The 18,050-nt window shown below is 37.9% G+C and overlaps 1 non-coding gene across 1 annotated transcript; it reads right to left on the bottom strand.

Annotated features, from left to right (window-relative positions):
* Positions 1 to 16,737: 16,737 nt before the first annotated feature.
* On the bottom strand, positions 16,738 to 16,844 carry LOC141610050 (small nucleolar RNA R71). The gene has a single exon (XR_012527944.1). It is a non-coding gene; the product is annotated as a small nucleolar RNA R71 (small nucleolar RNA).
* Between the last annotated feature and the right edge of the window lie 1,206 nt (positions 16,845 to 18,050).

Genomic DNA, 18,050 nt, shown 5'->3' with positions numbered 1-18,050 from the left:
ATAACCCCTTGATACTAAATATGGATGGCTAACTAGTGAAGCTAGATCGTTCACCTTGCCCTCGAAGATTTGTCGCCTAAGCGTCCACCGGACCAATTATCTACTTCCCCTTTCCGAAGAAGCCGAGTATATCATTCAACAACAAAAGGGTGATCTTGAAGCTCCCTCCTCTTCCATTGTCATACCACCTTACCCCTTTGAGTATGAAGAGTTCAAACCGGAAGGAATTGAAATTGGGAAAGACTATGTGACTCTTCTCATGCAAGCAATGCACAAGCAAGCCCATGAAGATCGGAAAAATGCGTATTTGGCTCAATATCCACCCCTCCTACATCTAGCTAGGCAAGGACTCCTTGATCCATCTTGTCCTTTGCCTAGTTGGGCAGATAGAGAAGTCTTATTTCCGGGTGCATCTAGGGACGTGGTGGGAGACAATGAGGTTGTTGGAAATGATGAAGAAGTTGATGATAATATTGAGGAAGATGCAAGTGGAGATGGAGAAAGAAATGGTGAAGATGAAGATGAAAGTGAAGAAGCAAATGACAAGGAAAGTGGCAATGTGACCACTTCTCATGAGGGAAGTGATGATGGTGATAACATGATGGAAGACTAGCAAGCCTTGGAGACTCCTACACTCCCATGGTTTGTCAATATCTCTTTGTATTTTTATTTCATTTTGATCATTGTTGGTTTAGTCCTAGCAACATCAAAGGACTCACACCTCGGTACCATTGAGGTGTTCTTATTCTATTGTTCCCATTTGTAAAATCCAAAATGACAAACTAGTTTCATGCATAGCATAGTGTGTACATGAACTATACCCATCCTTTGACATTAGCAATAGTGTCTTACTCGGTTTGGGGAAGTTAATGCATACACAACGGGAGGTAATCTAAATTATCCTCTCCGTCATAACAAAAACCATGCATCATGTAGTATAGCTTAGTATAGAATTGCATTTAGTATAGAAATCATGCATCATCTTCGCATAATTTCCATCATTTTGGCCATTGAGGACAATGCCCATGTTAGTGTGGGGATGGGAATTCTAACATTTAACTCTTATTTAAAAATCCAAAAAAATTGAAAAATTTCAAAAATCATAAAAAATTGAAAAAATTGAAAACCCAAAAACAAGTTCATTTCCTTTGTATATATTGTCTTGTATATATATTGTGTTTGTTTTATCCTTGTTCACATTGATTGACTACGCCACATCCGAGACATGAGGATATTGAAGACCGCATGATATGATCTTTCCAATCTCCTTTTTCCTCTTTATGTTAATGACTATGTGGCTTTATTTTGATTGATGCGGTATAACAATGTGAATTTAGGATTGCATTTAGATTATTTGTCATATTAGTTGGTAGAATCATATGCATTAGGATGTTTATATGGTAGTTGCATCATGGCATGTAGTTTGCATGTTAGAAAATTTTGCGAAACCGTCTACTTGGGAAACTTGACTAGTGTATATAGGCCCTAGTAGATGCCTTTTGTTCTTTAGACTTTGCTTGTTAGAATGCTTGTAAAACACCCTAGGATGTGTCATGCTAGTATCCTTTGACCCATGGTTTAAGGCCGAGTCAAGAGTACCTTGTGGTGTGATAACTTCTTGGCTACCGTTTATTCCCAGGTGACCCTTGAAACCATGCACCCATACATCCATCATCCATGTTCTACCATACATTTTTGTCATCAAAGGGAATGGGCACAAAAAGAAATCAATTTGAGTTCAATGAAATGAAAAGTGAAAGAAAGTTTGCAAAATTGCATCAAATGAAAAAAAAGAGAGGAGCAAAAATAGAACTCCTAAGCTTCAAATACAAGGCACCCTCGTTACTAATTGGGGTGACTTTGAAAATGTTCAAAAAGAAATGTAAAAAAATTGTCAAGTGTTGAAATGCCAAAAATCAAAAAGAAATGGCAAAGAAAGTGTTCTCAAATGTCAAATGCCACAAGAAATTGGGGGGAAAACAAAAACAAAAGCAAACTCCCAAAATAAAACTTAAATATCTATTGATCCCTTTATCCATCGTATCCATTTTTGTGCATGGTAGAGAGGGGACGACCCTTCTTCTTGTCTAGGCAAGAGGGGGAATTCCGCGATCCTCCAGTGTTTCTAACACCATAGGGAGTCTACTCTTGACAAAAGCATTTAACGATTGAGGACAAAGGTACTCTAGCTTGACACAATTTGGAGGTGATTTATTGGTATCCTTCTAGGCTTAGTAGTTTGAACAAATTGCATCTATGAAGGATTGTGTACCCTTGAATTGCTTCCCTTGTAGATAATTTATGCCACTTAGATGAGGAAAGTGGCTATTCTTTTTGTAGATGCATCCATTATGTGTTTTTGTGTGCTTAATGTTTGGATGTGTCGCCATTTTGGCAAGACCCACCTTGCCTTGCAAGAAGGCATCCTACCTCATGGTTGTCTTGTTGTGAGTTGAAGGGGCGGAGTGAGACCCGCTAATTGTCTCATATCGGCTATATTATTAGGATAGGTTAGTACTGGTCCTAGTCTTTGTCACCTCTTTACTCGGGACGAGCAAAGGTTCGGTTTGGGGATATTTGATGTGACCATAATTGGCGCATATTTAGCCCCCGAATTAGCCTTGTTTTGCATATTCTTTGAGATTTTGATCAAGCATCTTCATGGCAAAACGAGACTAAATTTCTTATCTTTAGTTCTTTGTTTTGCATATTCTTTGAGATTTTGATCCCTTGGTAGGAAAGAAGTAAGAATCTTGCATTTTCATGGCAAAATGAGACTAAATTGATCGAATCCAATGACCAAGCATCAAGGAGAGACAAGATTAGAAGGCCTTTGTACATATCATAGTAGAAGAGCAATGTTGACGAAAGATCCTTGAGTCCCAAAGGAAATCCCCAAGGAATTTATGAAGAAAAGGGAGGAAAAGAAGAAGTTACTATGCTGACTGACAATCCGAGCGGATTGCCAGCAATCCGCCCGTCCAGCCTCTGCACAATCCGAGCGTCCCGTGCCTGAATCCGCTCGGATTCCCCCTCAACAATCCGTCCGGATTCCTCAGAATCCGCTCGGATTTCATCGCCCAAATCCGGCCGTCCCGACCTTATTCCGCCCGGATTTCTTCACAGCACGGATTGTCTTCTTCAAGCTACGAAAAGAGAAGCCCTTCTCTCAGAAAATACCGGGTCCTCCTTGCTCAACTTAAAAAGTGTAATTACTAGTTTAGCCCTTAGTTAACCCTAATGCATCCTCCCTAATTTTCACTATAAATACCCCATTAGGCTAATTAGAGGAGCATGTTCTTCTTGTCAATAATTAGTGTAGTTAATATCAATCAAATCTCTCTTCAATATTGTAATCAAGTATTAATCAAGTTTTAATCCAAGTTTTAGTTCTTTAATCTCTCTTTTGTTCATCCTTTATTTTGGGTAATTGAAGATTATTTGGGTTATTATTGGGAGATTGACAACCTCTCAATCTAGCATTCAAGTACTTCTATTATTCTTGCTTTATTATTGAAATCATTAGTAGGTATAATCTCTTAATCCCTTTTTAATTATTGTTAATTACTTTCATTTATTCATCATGTTTCATATTGTTGGTATGATTGACAACCTTGCTAGCATGATCAACATGATAATGAGTGAGTAGTCTCTTAGCTAGGGTTAATGGGTGATTAGGGGAAACCAACATGGGGAATGATTCATGCTTAAATTAATATGCTTTCATGTTTTATTTGCTTGCTTGTTTTGATCTCAACTCATGCACATGTTATATTTGATGAAATGCTAAGCCTATGAATCCTTGCATTTACTATCATCTCCTATCTTTTCAATGAGACTTGTAAGACATAACCCAACTCGAGTCTCATTAGACCATGCATGTTGTTGAGTAGGGAAGATTAAGTCGAGTTGTAGGTGTTGTACAATCTAATCGATTCGGCTCCGGGACCCAAACTTTCCTAGGATTGTAAGATATAACCCAACTCAATCCATCACAACAATAATTGCTTGCTTATAATTTGAGAACATGTTTGTATGATCATATCCCATGATTCCCCTATGATCCCATGACACCCTAGTGCCTTTAATCAATTGTTTACACCCCTTTTTATTCATCTTGCTTGTTTATTTTCATTGTTACTCTAGTTTAGTAACCTTCTACATCAACCCAATTTGTGACACCCCTTAGACACCACTAGTTACAATAGAAATCTCATTTCAACTCCTGTCCCTTGGGATCCGACCTTTACTTGCCTCTTTACTAATTGTAGAGTTGCTTGTTAAGCTATAAATTGTGTTTTGATTCGACCGTGACCAACGACCACATCTTAATTTGTGAACACCGAGCGGGATCGCATCACATAGTAACTGTAACAAGTTTCAATTATGATGATCACTCATGCAAAAGGCTAGATCAAGTCTTTAACAAGGTCAAGATGAAGAGCTTTTGGTCAAGATAAAGAGAAGATCCTATCAATGTAGATCTCCAGGAAGATTAGCTAGTATAGGTCTTCATCTAATGACGGTATCTTAAGAAAAGAATATTGGGAAGGTAAAGTTATAGCTATTTCACCTATAACTTTACTTACCAAACTTAAAGTTATAGCTGTTTCTACTATAACTTTGGGTAGCATTTTAATAGCACGATTTTAATAGTTTTAAAATCATTTTTCAAAGGATAAAATTCTATAAACATATTTCGAAATCATATGTGTATATAGTAGAGATGAACTATGGGTTGTTATAATGGATAACTTGCATGTCTCTATTGGTTAGTAAAACGACTTATGGGTCGTCATGCTACCTAGGGTTTGCTAGTTTATTTTAACCTAACCCTAATCCAAGAAGAGGGATTTTCGTCTAGATGGACACGAGCCTAAGGTTTCGGCCGCTGGCTTTGAACCTTTAGGTTTTACAAGTCCTCTAGTACAAGTAACCTATCTAATTAAATCTAGCTTATATTTTTTATATGATATTTTCTTATCTTAAATATATACATGATTTAATTTGTTTACTTTTCTGAAAATCTTAAAGATATAGTTATAGAAAAATAAGATTCACTTTTATCTTATTTACCTAAACTAATATATCTTGGATTGAATTAGGAAACAGATAGAGATTTATCTCTTGCGAGATAAACCGTCTATCTCACGGCATCCTAGGGTTTCGTGCAAACCCTAGTTCTCTGCTCTACTATAAATACATATGATCATTCTTTATTCTAGTTAAGCTTTTCGAAATATTAAAAATCCCTTGCAAACAAAATTGAGTTTACATTTTAATTGGCTATTCTTATTGTTTTGCGTTTGGAAAATCTTGCGAAAAGTCGTGCTCTTTAATTTGCTTATTTTTCTTAAGGTTACGTCATAAGATAATAGTACTTCATATTGTTTCTTACTCGTTCAATTGTGTGAACACTTAGAAGAACAATCAAGTGCTTTCTTAGTAACTTAAGATAGTCAAAACCGAATATCTAGTGATATTCAAATTGAGTTATAGTTAGAGTTAGCTATACGAGTGGGTTGATAATTTTGTAATCCGGAGAGAGGTACTAAAATTATTAATCGAGAATAGTGGACGTAGACTTCGACGTGTGAAGCTGAACCACTTCAAATATCGTGTGGCCTTGCAGTTTTTCTTTTTGTTCATTTCATTATGTTCATAATCACTTAGTTAATTAGTTAAAGTTTAATCAATAAACTTTAATTAATTAATCATTGATATAAAATAAAAAGTAGGCATAAGTTTTTAAATACTCAATTCACCCCCCCCCCCCCCTCACGAGTATTTCGGGTGTGATAGACTCTTCAATTGGTATCAGAGCCTCGTGCTCTTGATTCCCTAACCGCAAAGAGGCTAGATCCGTCTATCTTTTTATCTTTTTATTTTATTTTTATTCCGCTGCCTTACAAGTGTGAAATGGATTCCAAGTATCTTAAGTGTCCCGTCTTTGATGGGAAGAATTATGGACTTTGGAAAAACATGATGACACACTATAAAAAAGGACATGATTGGGAGTGTTGGACGATTATCAAGAATGGACCAAACAAAATTTTGGTTGCATCTTCGGAAGGCACTACCCATGAGAAAAGGGAAGAAGACTATATTGAGGCAGATTACAAGAAGGCTGAGAAAAACTCGAAAGCGATAAGCCTGTTACAAAACGGCATGACATCGACTGAATTCGATCGTTTTTCCTCTTGCATTTCGGCCAAGGAAATATGGGATGGTCTTGAGTTGGCCTATGAAGGAACGTCGGCTGTAAGGAAATATCGCATTGACCTGCTGATTCAAAAATATGAACTTTTTAGAATGGAAAAGAATGAATCACTTGATAGCATGTCAACACGATTTTCTACTAGTCAATGAGCTCAAAAATCTTGGTAAAACTTTTGACTCCGAGGATATTGCTAGAAAAGTACTTAGGAGTCTAACCAAGAAATGGCGTCCCAAGGTCACGGTCATAGAAGAAGGCAGAGATCTCACTTCTCTTCCTTATGCAGAACTTATTGGTGCTCTCATGGCTCATGAACTCGTCTTGGAAGACGATGAGGCCGAGGCCAGTAACACTAAGAGCATGGCTCTACATGCTTCTTCTAAGGAAGAAGAAGATGTTGAAATAGAGGACGAAACGGTCTTGTTTGCTAAACGATTTAACAAAAGCATCTTCAGAAATAAGCAAGCAAAATCGTTCAACAACAATAACAACAAGTTCTCTAATAAGAAAACTTCTGAGTCAAAGAATACGTTTGCGAATAGAGGATGCTTCAAGTGTGGAGAATCCAGTCATATGATTAAGGATTGTCCCACATGGGAGAAAATTATAGACAAAGCAAAACGTGAGAAGACCAACAAGGAATTCAAGCAAGTGATGATGGAATCATGCTGGGGAGATCTTGACCCTGAGGACGACGAAACATCAGAAGAAGAAGAAGAAGTTGCTAACCTATGTCTAAGCAACGTTAGTCTTGACCTCTTTTCAGACAATGATAAAGATAGCGTGGACTCCTACTGCTGCTTCTTAGGAGACTCTGATTCAGAAGAAGAAGAAGAAGAAGAAGAAGAAGAAGAAGAAGAAGAAGAAGAAGAAGAAGAAGAAGAAGAAGAAGAAGAAGAAGAAGAAGAAGAAGAAGAAGAAGAAGAAGAAGAAGAAGAAGAAGAAGAAGAAGAAGAGGTAAGTTATCTTGAACTTAAGAAAAGTGTTAAGAAATTGCCTAAGAATGCTTTAATTGAATATTTTGAGCAATCTCTTGATAAGTGTCACAAACAAGAGATGGAATTGAAAGACATGAAAGAACAAATTCTCGATATTGCTGAAGAGAATCATCTCCTTAAAGCAAAGGCCAAAAAGCTCAAATCTAAAGTTACAGCTAATATGGCTACAACTTCAGATAAGACAAATGCTGAGAAGAAGGCTCTTGAGTCTAAAGTTATAGCTAATGAAGTTATAACCTCAGACTTGAAACTCAACATTAAGCATCTTCAAGCTAAAGTTATAGCTAGTGAAGCTATAACATTGGAATTGAGGAAAGTCAAAGAGCTTCTTGAGTCCAAGGCTACGGCTTGAGAAGCCATGATCTCAGATCAAAAGAAGGAGATTGAGACTCTAACTCAGCAATTAAAAGAATCTAAAACCGTTCTTTCAAATACTAAAAGAACGCATACAGATACGGTACAGGTTCTTAATGATAGATTCCAGAACTTTCAGGACAATTATGAAGAGACTCATCCTCCCAAAGTCATAGAGTCAAACCATTCCAAATGTAACAAAGAAATGCAGTCCTTAAAACAATTACTCTTGCACGCTAGAAAGGTTCACGAAAAATGGGAAGGTAGCACGCGTGTTCTAAATTTCCTAACTGAGAAATCAGATAACAACTTGAAAATGGGATTAGGGCATGAGTGCTATGGTCGTAGAGATCACTCTAAATGCAAATCAACCCCTTCTGAACGAGATTTCAGATGGAGAAAATATACAAATTTACCAGAATATTTGATTTGCAATTACTGTGGTCATACTGGACATATCCAAGAAAATTGTGTCAAATATGCTCAAGATTTAAGATAAGGAATCAACTTTGTTAAAGTATCTGACACTGTTTTCGAGGAAAGTGATTATACCCCATCTGTACCAAGTACCAATGAAGAACGCAACAATGATCATCGTTGGTTCTACGATATGAGCTTTGATTTCAAGAAGGCTACCAAATCAAAACAAATACCTAAACCTAAAGAGCCCTTCAAAACTAAAGCTCCTCCAAAACAACCTGAAAGACCACGACATAAGGAACCCACAACTCAACCTAAGACGGTTCCTAAACAAACCCATTCGCCTCCAAAACGTAAAGTCATAAAAAAGGTTTGGGTTAGAAAAGATCTAGTTTTTAGAGTGACTAACGTCAAAGGACCCAACTTAGCTTGGATACCTAAAACCTGTATCTAATTATTTTGCAGGTTGTGGTGAAAGAAAATAGCTTATGGTACCTTGATAGTGGATGCTCAAGGCAGATTACTGGAGATGTAAATTTATTTCTTTCACTTGAACCCTTCGATGGAGGTAAGGTCACATTTGGTGATAACAAGAAGGGTAAGATTATCGGTGTTGGTAAAGTTGGAATATCCTCTTCTCATGCTATTAGTGATGTTTATCTTGTTAGTGGTCTCAAACACAATTTACTGAGTATCTCTCAATTATGCGACAAAGGAAATAAAGTTGTCTTTCATTCAGATTCTTGTCGAATAATAATTGAAGGAACAAGTAGTGTTGTGCTTGAAGGACATCGTAGAAGGAATGTTTATATGATGGATCTAAATAATATTCCTACTAATTCATTCACGTGTATGAAAGTAACGACATATGATCCGTGCCTTTGGCATAAAAGATTTGCTCACATAAATTCAACAATGTTGAATAAACTAAAGAAATGGGATTTGGTTGAAGGAGTTCCCTCAATCAAATTTGTTCAACAAACATTATGCGACTCGTGTGCTCGTTGCAAACATGTGAGATCATCGTTCAAACCAAGAGAATGGTAAGTACCAAGGAACCACTAGAACTCGTGCATATGGATCTTTGTGGCCCAATGAAGGTAAGAAGTAGAGGTGGATCCAGGTATGTCTTCGTTCTAGTTGATGATTACTCTAGATATGTTTAGCCTATATTTCTCACTTCAAAGGATGAAACTTTCGAAGAGTTTGCAGTTCTAATGAAGCTTGCCCAAAATAAGTATAAATCAAAATTAGTTTCCATTCGTACGGATCATGGCACCAAATTTGATAACCATGCTTTTATAGAATACTGTAGAGAGAATGGTGTTGGGCATAACTTCTCAGCACCACGAACCCCACAGCAAAACGGTGTTCTTGAACGTATGAATAGAACATTGGAAGCTATGGCACGCACGATGTTGTTGTGTAGCGGCCTACCTCGAAATTTCTGGGCCGCGGCTATTACTACTGCATGCTATGTTCATAATCGAGCTTTAATTAGACCCATTCTCAAGAAGACTCCTTATGAGCTTCTTAGGGGACGTAAACCTAACATATCACATCTACGTTGCTTCAGGAGTAAATGTTTTGTCCATAATAATGGCAAAAATAGGTTAAGCAAATTCGATCCCAGAAGTGACGAAGCGGTGTTTGTCGGTTATTCTAACCATAGTAAAGCATATAAGGTTTTCAATAAAAGAACCATATGCATCGAAGAAAGGGTTCATCTTGTTTTTGATGAGAATAATATGTTTGACAAAGCTGAACAAGATGAGGAAGAAGATTTAAACGAACCTGATTTCCGACTATCCAGGGATGAACTTCCAGAATTGGATGAAGTAGGTAAAGAAATTGAGGGCACAAATGATGAACAAGGAACCCCTTCGAATGATAAAGGAAAGAGAACTGAGAGTTTAGTTAATGATACTATAACCTCTTCTCAATCTAAGCAATTGGAGGATAAAGTTATAACTGATGAAGCTATAACTTCAACTCCAAATCAACGAATTAGATCCAATGTTATAACTCCAGGATTGGATTCAGGGGGAAGAAGGCTTGAACCCCATTGATTCGAAGAAGGCGAGACTAGTTCAGATGAAGATGTGCCTCCTGTTTCTAAGAAATGGAAATATAAGGATTCTCATCCAATGGAAACCATCCTAGTAAATTTGAATGAAGGTGTTCGAACTCGTAGAAGACTTAACAACTTTTATTCGTTCTACTCCTTTCTCTCAACCATTGAGCCAACAAATATCAAAGAAGCACTTGTCGAACCAGATTGGATCGTTGCTATGCAAGAAGAGCTTCAACAGTTCGAACGGAACAAAATTTTGCATTTGGTTCCAAGACCTAAAGACCGAACGGTTATTGGTACAAGATGGGTTTTTAGAAACAAGCTGGACGATACAGGAGTTTTTTAACGAAATAAAGCTAGATTGGTTGTACAAGGGTATAATCAACAAGAAGTAATTGACTATGATGAGACCTTCGCTCCTGTAGCCAGACTTGAAGCTATTAGACTATTAATAGCATTTGCTGCTCATAAAGGAATTAAACTTTATCAAATGGACGTTAAGACAGCATTTCTTAACGGTTATTTCAATGAGGAGGTCTTCGTCGAACAACCTCCAGGATTTCTCGATAGCAAGTTTCAAAACCACGTTTTTAAACTAGATAAAGCTTTGTATGGTTGAAACAAGCTCCGAGGTCATGGTACGACAGATTGTCAAAATATCTTCTTGAAAGTGGTTTTAAAAGAGGATCTGTCGATAAAACTCTATTTCTAAAAACTGAGGATTCCGATTTATTAGTTGTACAAATATACGTTGACGATATTATTTTTGGTTCAACTAATAATCGTTTATGTAAGTACTTTTCAGATTTAATTACCTCAGAATTCGAGATGAGCATGATGGGAGAACTCAAGTTCTTCCTTGGACTCCAGATTCAACAAAATTCTAAGGAATTATGATACACCAACAAAAATACATCAAGGAGCTAATCAAGAAATTCGGTATAGAAAATTATAATTCTAAGCCAACTTCTATGGGTACTGAGAAGAAGTTGACTTTGGATGAAAACGGTAAGTCTGTCGATGAGACGACTTATCGAGGTATGATTGGCTCACTTCTTTATTTAACTGCAAGTCGTCCGGATATTATGTTTAGTGTATGCATATGTGCTCGATTCCAATCATTCCCTAAAGAATCGCATATGATTGCAGTTAAGAGAATATTGAAATATTTAATCTATACATCTAAATTATATCTGTGGTATCCTCTTGAGTGTAATTTCGATCTCATAGGGTATTCAGATGCAGATTATGCAGGCTGTTCACTTGACAGAAAAAGTACTTCCGGCATAGCCACGTTTGTTGGACCGTGTATTATCACGTGGGGGTCAAAGAAGCAAAATTCCATTGCGTTATCTACTGCTGAAGCCGAATACATTGCCGCTGGGCTGGTATGTTCTCAACTTTTATGGCTTAAGCAACAGTTATGTCATTACGGTGTTAATGTTGTGTGTATACCTATTTTATGTGATAACACGAGTGCTATAATTATATCTAAGAACCCTGCGCACCACTCACGAACTAAGCATATAGACATTAGACACCATTTTCTACGTGATCATGTAGATAAGGGCAACATAAGACTGGAATTTTGTAGTACAGAAAAACAATGGGCTGACATTTTTACCAAAGCATTGGCTAGAGAACGTTTTGAGATTTTACGGTTGGAAATTGGTTTAATTGGTGGCAACTAACCTTTACACAAATATTCTACTCTCCGTATGACTGACTAGATTTGACGAGATTGTATGACTGTGTCCGTATTTTTCGTTGCAAGTTTATTTATGTCAAATGTTATTTTATAATATGAGAATATTCCATTTGCTAGTCATGTATATTTTAAGTTTTATTACGAACCATAAAGTCGTAACAAAGTGCTTCCTTATTTTTCCTTAACCGAAATTCTCTACCAAAATTTTATCACTTGCCATATCTTATCTTATCATATCTTATAAATTATCTACCCTAACCACTTATATTATTTTATGGTAAGTAAATAATTAACAAAAAAAGGAGAGAATATTTACCTACCTAATTCCACACGTCACCTCCACTTTCCTTACCTTACTCAACTTCTTTTACCATAATTCACAATTAACACTCCCCATAAATACCCCACCCTCTACCGTCACCATCAACACACAACTCTAAATAATTGCTTTTTCATTCTACACCTTTCCACACTCAACCTCCAAAATCAAATCATCATCATGACTCCTTCCTCAACTCGCCTTCACTCACCCTCAACTCGGTCCACAACTCGGACCGGGTCCTCCAAATCTCCTTGCAACAAAACCTATGCCCTTCTCAAAACTTCCTCACCTTCATCAAACCAAAAACCAACTAATCCCGATCATAACCGGGTTGATCCTCACTTAGAAGGGAAAAGACGGAAGCTGAATAAGGGGAAGAAGAAGGTCGTGGGGTTTGAAGGCTCGGTGGAGGAAACCGAGATCGTAGCTACTCAAGAAGGTCATCAAAGAGCAATGTTCTGAGAGTATATGCCGAATGCAACATCATCGGGGCTTGATAAGCTTCGACTTACCGCGGACGAAAGAACCCGAGTCAACAATGTTATGCGGTATGGTATTCATGGTGGTCGTTCTTACTCCGAAAAATGGTATGGGAAAATTGAAGCTTTACAATTTTTTAAGGATTTCTTGAATTTTCAAGAATGGAAGAAAGTTAGTTCCTTTGTTGGTCCGGTTTATCCTATAGAGGTAATCCAGTTTTATTCTTCTGTCTCCGTAAGAAATAACGTGTTGCATGCTATGGTGAATGAATCCGAAGTCAAAATCTCCCTTGCCGATTTTTGTACTCTGTTTTCGGTCCCTGATGATGGGATCGAAATATATCCGAGTGCGGAATGGGGAGATGTGACGGAGGAAGAAAAGCTTAAAATTAATAAGTCTTTTGATATTGATGCTATGAGGTCGAGTAATATGCTTGCGGGTTCGTTCACTCCAAAATTGAAATTCTTTCTCAATTTTCTTTGGAACACGGTTGTCCCGAGGAGGGGTGGTCGTGATAAATTGTCGAGTTATAAGATGGTATTGATGTCTAAGTGGCTTGAAGGGTCCAAAGTTAGTCTTCCTCGTCTCGTGTTTCATAAAATCGTCCAAACAAGTATTTCCGTCACCGAGGAAAAGTTTTATACTACTTTGGATTTGCCATATGGTATGTGGGTCTCTCGACTTTTGGAACAAAAAGGGATAATTAGGTCTTCTAGCTATGGTGTTTTTGACGAAAGGGAATGTGGTGGAGAAATCGTCGAATGTGGTCTCGGTTGTTGAACAAAAGTTGGACTCGTTTATGGCAAGTATTTGTGAGAAAATGGATGCACAAAATAAGATGGTTGCGGAATTGGTCTCGAGTTTGGGTCAAGACAGGAATGGGGCTTCGGGTTCGAAGGGTTCAGATCTTGCCGAGGTCTTGTCTTATTTGCATGGGTTGGAAGCTCGGGTTGATGCTATGGCTAAGGATGCGGCTAGGGCGGCTAAGGAGTGTGTCCGTCATTCCGGGTCATTGGCTAACTTAGCTAGTCAAGGAGGGGCAATATGGCGTGAAGGGAAGGCTATGCATGAGGATATGCGGTTGTTTACGAGGCTACTAAAGCCTTGTCATTGAAAGTGCTCAATTTCGAGACGTGTCTCACGGCACAAGCTAACCATGTCCGCTCATGCTTTGATCGTCTTGACTCTCTTGAGTTTAGGACCCGTTCCGGTTATGTGAACCCAAATGTCGTGAACGCGACTACCCTTAACCCGTCATCATCCTTACCTTGCTTTTCTTTTTATTAGACTTTCTATTTTGAATAATTATCTAATTCGGCCCATTTTGGCTTGCTCTTCCATTCGGCCCATTTGGCTTTATCACTTGTCTCCTTATTCGGCCCATTGGCAATTAGACTACTTTGGTTTGTAGTACTCTTATTTTATATTTGGCATGCTTAATGTAGATTATTTTCTCGTTTTATAATCTTTCTTTGCATGATTAATACGTGTCTCGATCTATATCATTCTAGTTGTTTTATGTCTTTTCTCGTCTTTTCAATGATGTCAAGAGGGGGAAGAAAATTATCGTGACTTAAGTATTTGCCTAAGCTTGCTCCTTGTCAGAACCTTTAATCTCTTAAGGTCCTTAGATTCTATACTTTGTATATTAGTGGATTGTTCTTGCGTTCGACTGACTATGACTTTTATAGTATTTTTGATGTGACCATAATTAGCGCATATTTAGCCCCCGAATTAGCCTTGTTCCCATGCTTTTTAGTGCATATTTGGGTCATTTATTATCTTTAGTTCTTTGTTTTGCATATTCTTTGAGATTTTGATCCCTTGGTAGGAAAGGAGTGCAAATCTTGCATTTTCATGGCAAAACGAGACTAAATTGATTGAATTCAATGACCAAGCATCAAGGAGAGACAAGATTAGAAGGCATTTGTACATATTATAGTAGTTGAGCAATGTTGAGAAAAGATCCTTGAGTCCCCAAGGAAATCCCCAAGGAATTTATGAAGAAAAGGGAAGAAAAGAAGAAGAAATGTTGCTGAGGTACAATCCGTGCGGTTTCTCCACAATCCGCCCGTCCTCCACAGCACAATCCGTGCGTTTTCCTCCAAAGACGCTCGGGTTAGCAGCCACCACAATCCGCCCGGATTCCTCCAAAGACGCCCGTGTTCCACCGCCAGAATCCGCCCGTCCCGACTCCAAAACGCACGGATTCCATACAGCGCAATTTCGTCTTCTCCAAGCTACAAAGAAAGAAGCCCTTCCTTCAAAAAATACCGGCTCCTCCCTGCTCAATCTAAAAAGTGTAATTACTAGTTTAGCCCTTAGTTAACCCTAATGCATCCACCTAATTTCCACTATAAATACCCCATTATTCTAATTAGAAGAGCATGTTCTTCTTATCAATAATTAGAGTAGTTAATATCAATCAAATCTCTCTTTAGTATTGTAATCAACAATTAATCAAGTTCTAATACAAGTTTTATTTCCTTAATCTCTCTTTTGTTCATCCTTTATTTTTGGTAATTGAAGATTATTTGGGTTATTATTGGGAGATTGACAACCTCTCAATCAAGCATCAAGTACTTCTTTTATTCTTTGCTTTATTATTGGAATCATTAGTAGGTATAATTCTCTTAATCCCTCTTTAATTATTGTTAATTACTTTCATTTATTCATCATGTTTCCTTTTGTTGGTATGATTGACAACCTTGCTAGCATGATCAACATGATAATGAGTGAGTAGTGACCTAGCTAGGGTTAATGGGTAATTAGGGGAAACCAACATGGGGAATGATTCATGCTTAAATTAATATGCTTTCATGGTTTATTTGCTTGCTTGTTTTGATCTCAACTCATGCACATGTTATGTTTGATGAAATGTGAGCCTACGAATCCTTGCATTTTTTACCCATCACCTATCTTTTCAATGAGACTTGTAAGACATAAACCAACTCGAGTCTCATTAGACCATGCATGTTGTTGAGTAGGGAAGACTAAGTCGACTTGTAGGTGTTGTACAATCTAATCGATTCGGCTCCGGGACCCAAACTTTCCTAGGATTCTAAGATATAACCCAACTCAATCCATCACAACAATAATTGCTTGCTTATAATTTGAGAACATGTTTGTATGATCAATTCCCATGAATCCCCTATGACCCCATGACACCCTAGTGCTTTTTATCAATTGTTTACAACCCTTTTTATTCATCTTGCTTGTTTATTTCCATTGCTATTCTAGTTAGTGACCTTCTACATCAACCCAAATTGTGACACCCCTAAGACACCACTAGTTTCAATAGAAATCTCATCTCAATTCCCGTCCCTTGGGATCCGACCTTTACTTGCCTCTTTACTAATTGTAGAGTTGTTTTTGAAGCTATAAATTGTGTTTTGATTCGGACGTGACCCAACGACCGCATCTATTTAATTGTGAACACGAAACGGACCGATCAAAAATGGCGCCGTTGCCGGGGACGGTGTTAACTTGATTTAGATTTTCTTTTATTGTTATTAGTTGTGTCTTTCTTTGCCTTGGGGAAGTAAAACTCCTCAAGGTTTGTTTTAATTGTTTTCGAGTTGTTTGATATTTTGCATGTCTATAAGGTCACAAGGTGATTTGTTACCTTTTGACCGTGAAATTGAAAGAACCTTGACAAACAATAGGAGATTTGCTAGGAGGAATTTGAGAGGTATTAGTGAGCTTGTTCAACCAACTATTGAGTTCATCAACCCTTTTGCAAGAGAAGGTGAGGAGAACCCATTATAAAATACCCCACAAAATCAACCTACAATGCCTAAATTTTCATCGCATTCCTTACCCACCGAGGAGAACCTACCCAATGGTACTCCCACACCACAACATCTAACCGGAAATTTTATTGCCAAATCCGCCTTTATCCAATTAGTCGAAAGGAGCCAATTTGGGGGGATGCCTAGTGAAGACCCTTATTCTCATATGGAAACCTTTTGTGACTATTGTGATGCGATTTCTCAAACCGGTGTGACTCAAGACCAAATTCGATGGGTCTTATTTCCTTTTTCTCTAATCGGCACCGCGAAACAATGGTTGAAGGGCCTTGACAAGGCCACTCTCGGAATAGATTCTTGGAAGAAGTTGGCTCTAGCTTTCTACAAAAAGTTCTACCCACCGGAAAAGACTAACATGCTAAGAGCTCAAATTACGGGTTTTAAGCAAAGGGATGAAGAATCTTTGTATGAAGCTTGGGAGCGGTTTAAGGGAATTTGTCGCTCATGTCCTCACCATGGACTTAGCGAATGGTTCTTGGTACAACAATTTTGGAACGGTTTATATGAAGATTCAAGGAACATTCTCAACATGGGTTCAAATGGAATGTTCACCGAAGTTGATGACAATCAAACATGGAACAAGATTGAGGAAATGGCGGTCCATAACTCACAATATAGTAGACCTCGCAAGGCTACTAGAGGAGGAAGGCATGAAGTGGACTCCGTTACTCAATTGGATGCTCAACTTAGTGCTCACATTGACACAATCAATTTGAAGTTTGAACAAGCTATGGCTAGACTTGAAGAAGCCTCAAAATCACCAAAGCATCATGCTAATGCCATGACGGCATCCTCATCAATCCCAAGTGGGATATGTGAGAATTGTGGAACTTTGGGACATGACCAAAGTGAATGTAGGGTAACAAATGAACAAGTGAATGCTTTCCAAGCATACAAGAGTGGTACCCTTTATTCCAATTATTACAATGAAAACACCAAGTTTTATCCAAATCTCTCATACAAAAGCCAAAATGTTCAAAATCCTCAAACAACTTACACCCCACCTCCCATGAGAAACCAAAATCAAAGACCCTTTTACAACCAAAACCAAGGTTACCAAAATCAAAATCCATACAATCACCAAAATGACCAAGGTTTTGATGTTCAAAAAGCGGTCCTCCAAATGCAAAAGAATCAACGAGTTTTTCACTCAAATGCAAAAAGATAGTCAAGCAAAGGAAACCACCATCAACAACATTCTAGCTCACACCAAGATGTTGGAAACACAATTGACTCAACTAGCATCTTCAAGCTCACAAAGACAAAAGGGTCAATTACCACCTCAAAGTAATCCCCCAAGACATGAAACGGTTAATGCCATTCACTTGAGAAGTGGTACAAGGTATGAAGCACCGAAGACGCAAGTTGAGGATGAGGTTGTGGAAGCTAGTGATAAGGAAGAAATTGTGCAAAACTCCAAAGATGGAGAATCATCAAAAGAAGAAATTTCAAAGAAAAATGAAGACAAGGTCAAGGAGAAGGAGCCCATTGTGATTAGACTTCCTTTTCCAAGTCGTCAAGCCAAGCCCAAATTTGATGACCAACTTGTAAAGTTTATGGAAATTGTGAAGAATTTGGAAGTCTCAATTCCTTTCACGGAATTAATCAATCACGTGCCGGCCTATGCGAAATACATGAAAGACATCCTCACAAAGAAGAAGTCGATCC

This window comes from Silene latifolia, chromosome 10, assembly GCF_048544455.1.
Source record: "Silene latifolia isolate original U9 population chromosome 10, ASM4854445v1, whole genome shotgun sequence".
NCBI classification, from domain to species: domain Eukaryota; kingdom Viridiplantae; phylum Streptophyta; class Magnoliopsida; order Caryophyllales; family Caryophyllaceae; genus Silene; species Silene latifolia.
Note: the sequence above shows the minus strand (reverse complement) of the source record. Positions and strands in the feature narration are given on the sequence as shown.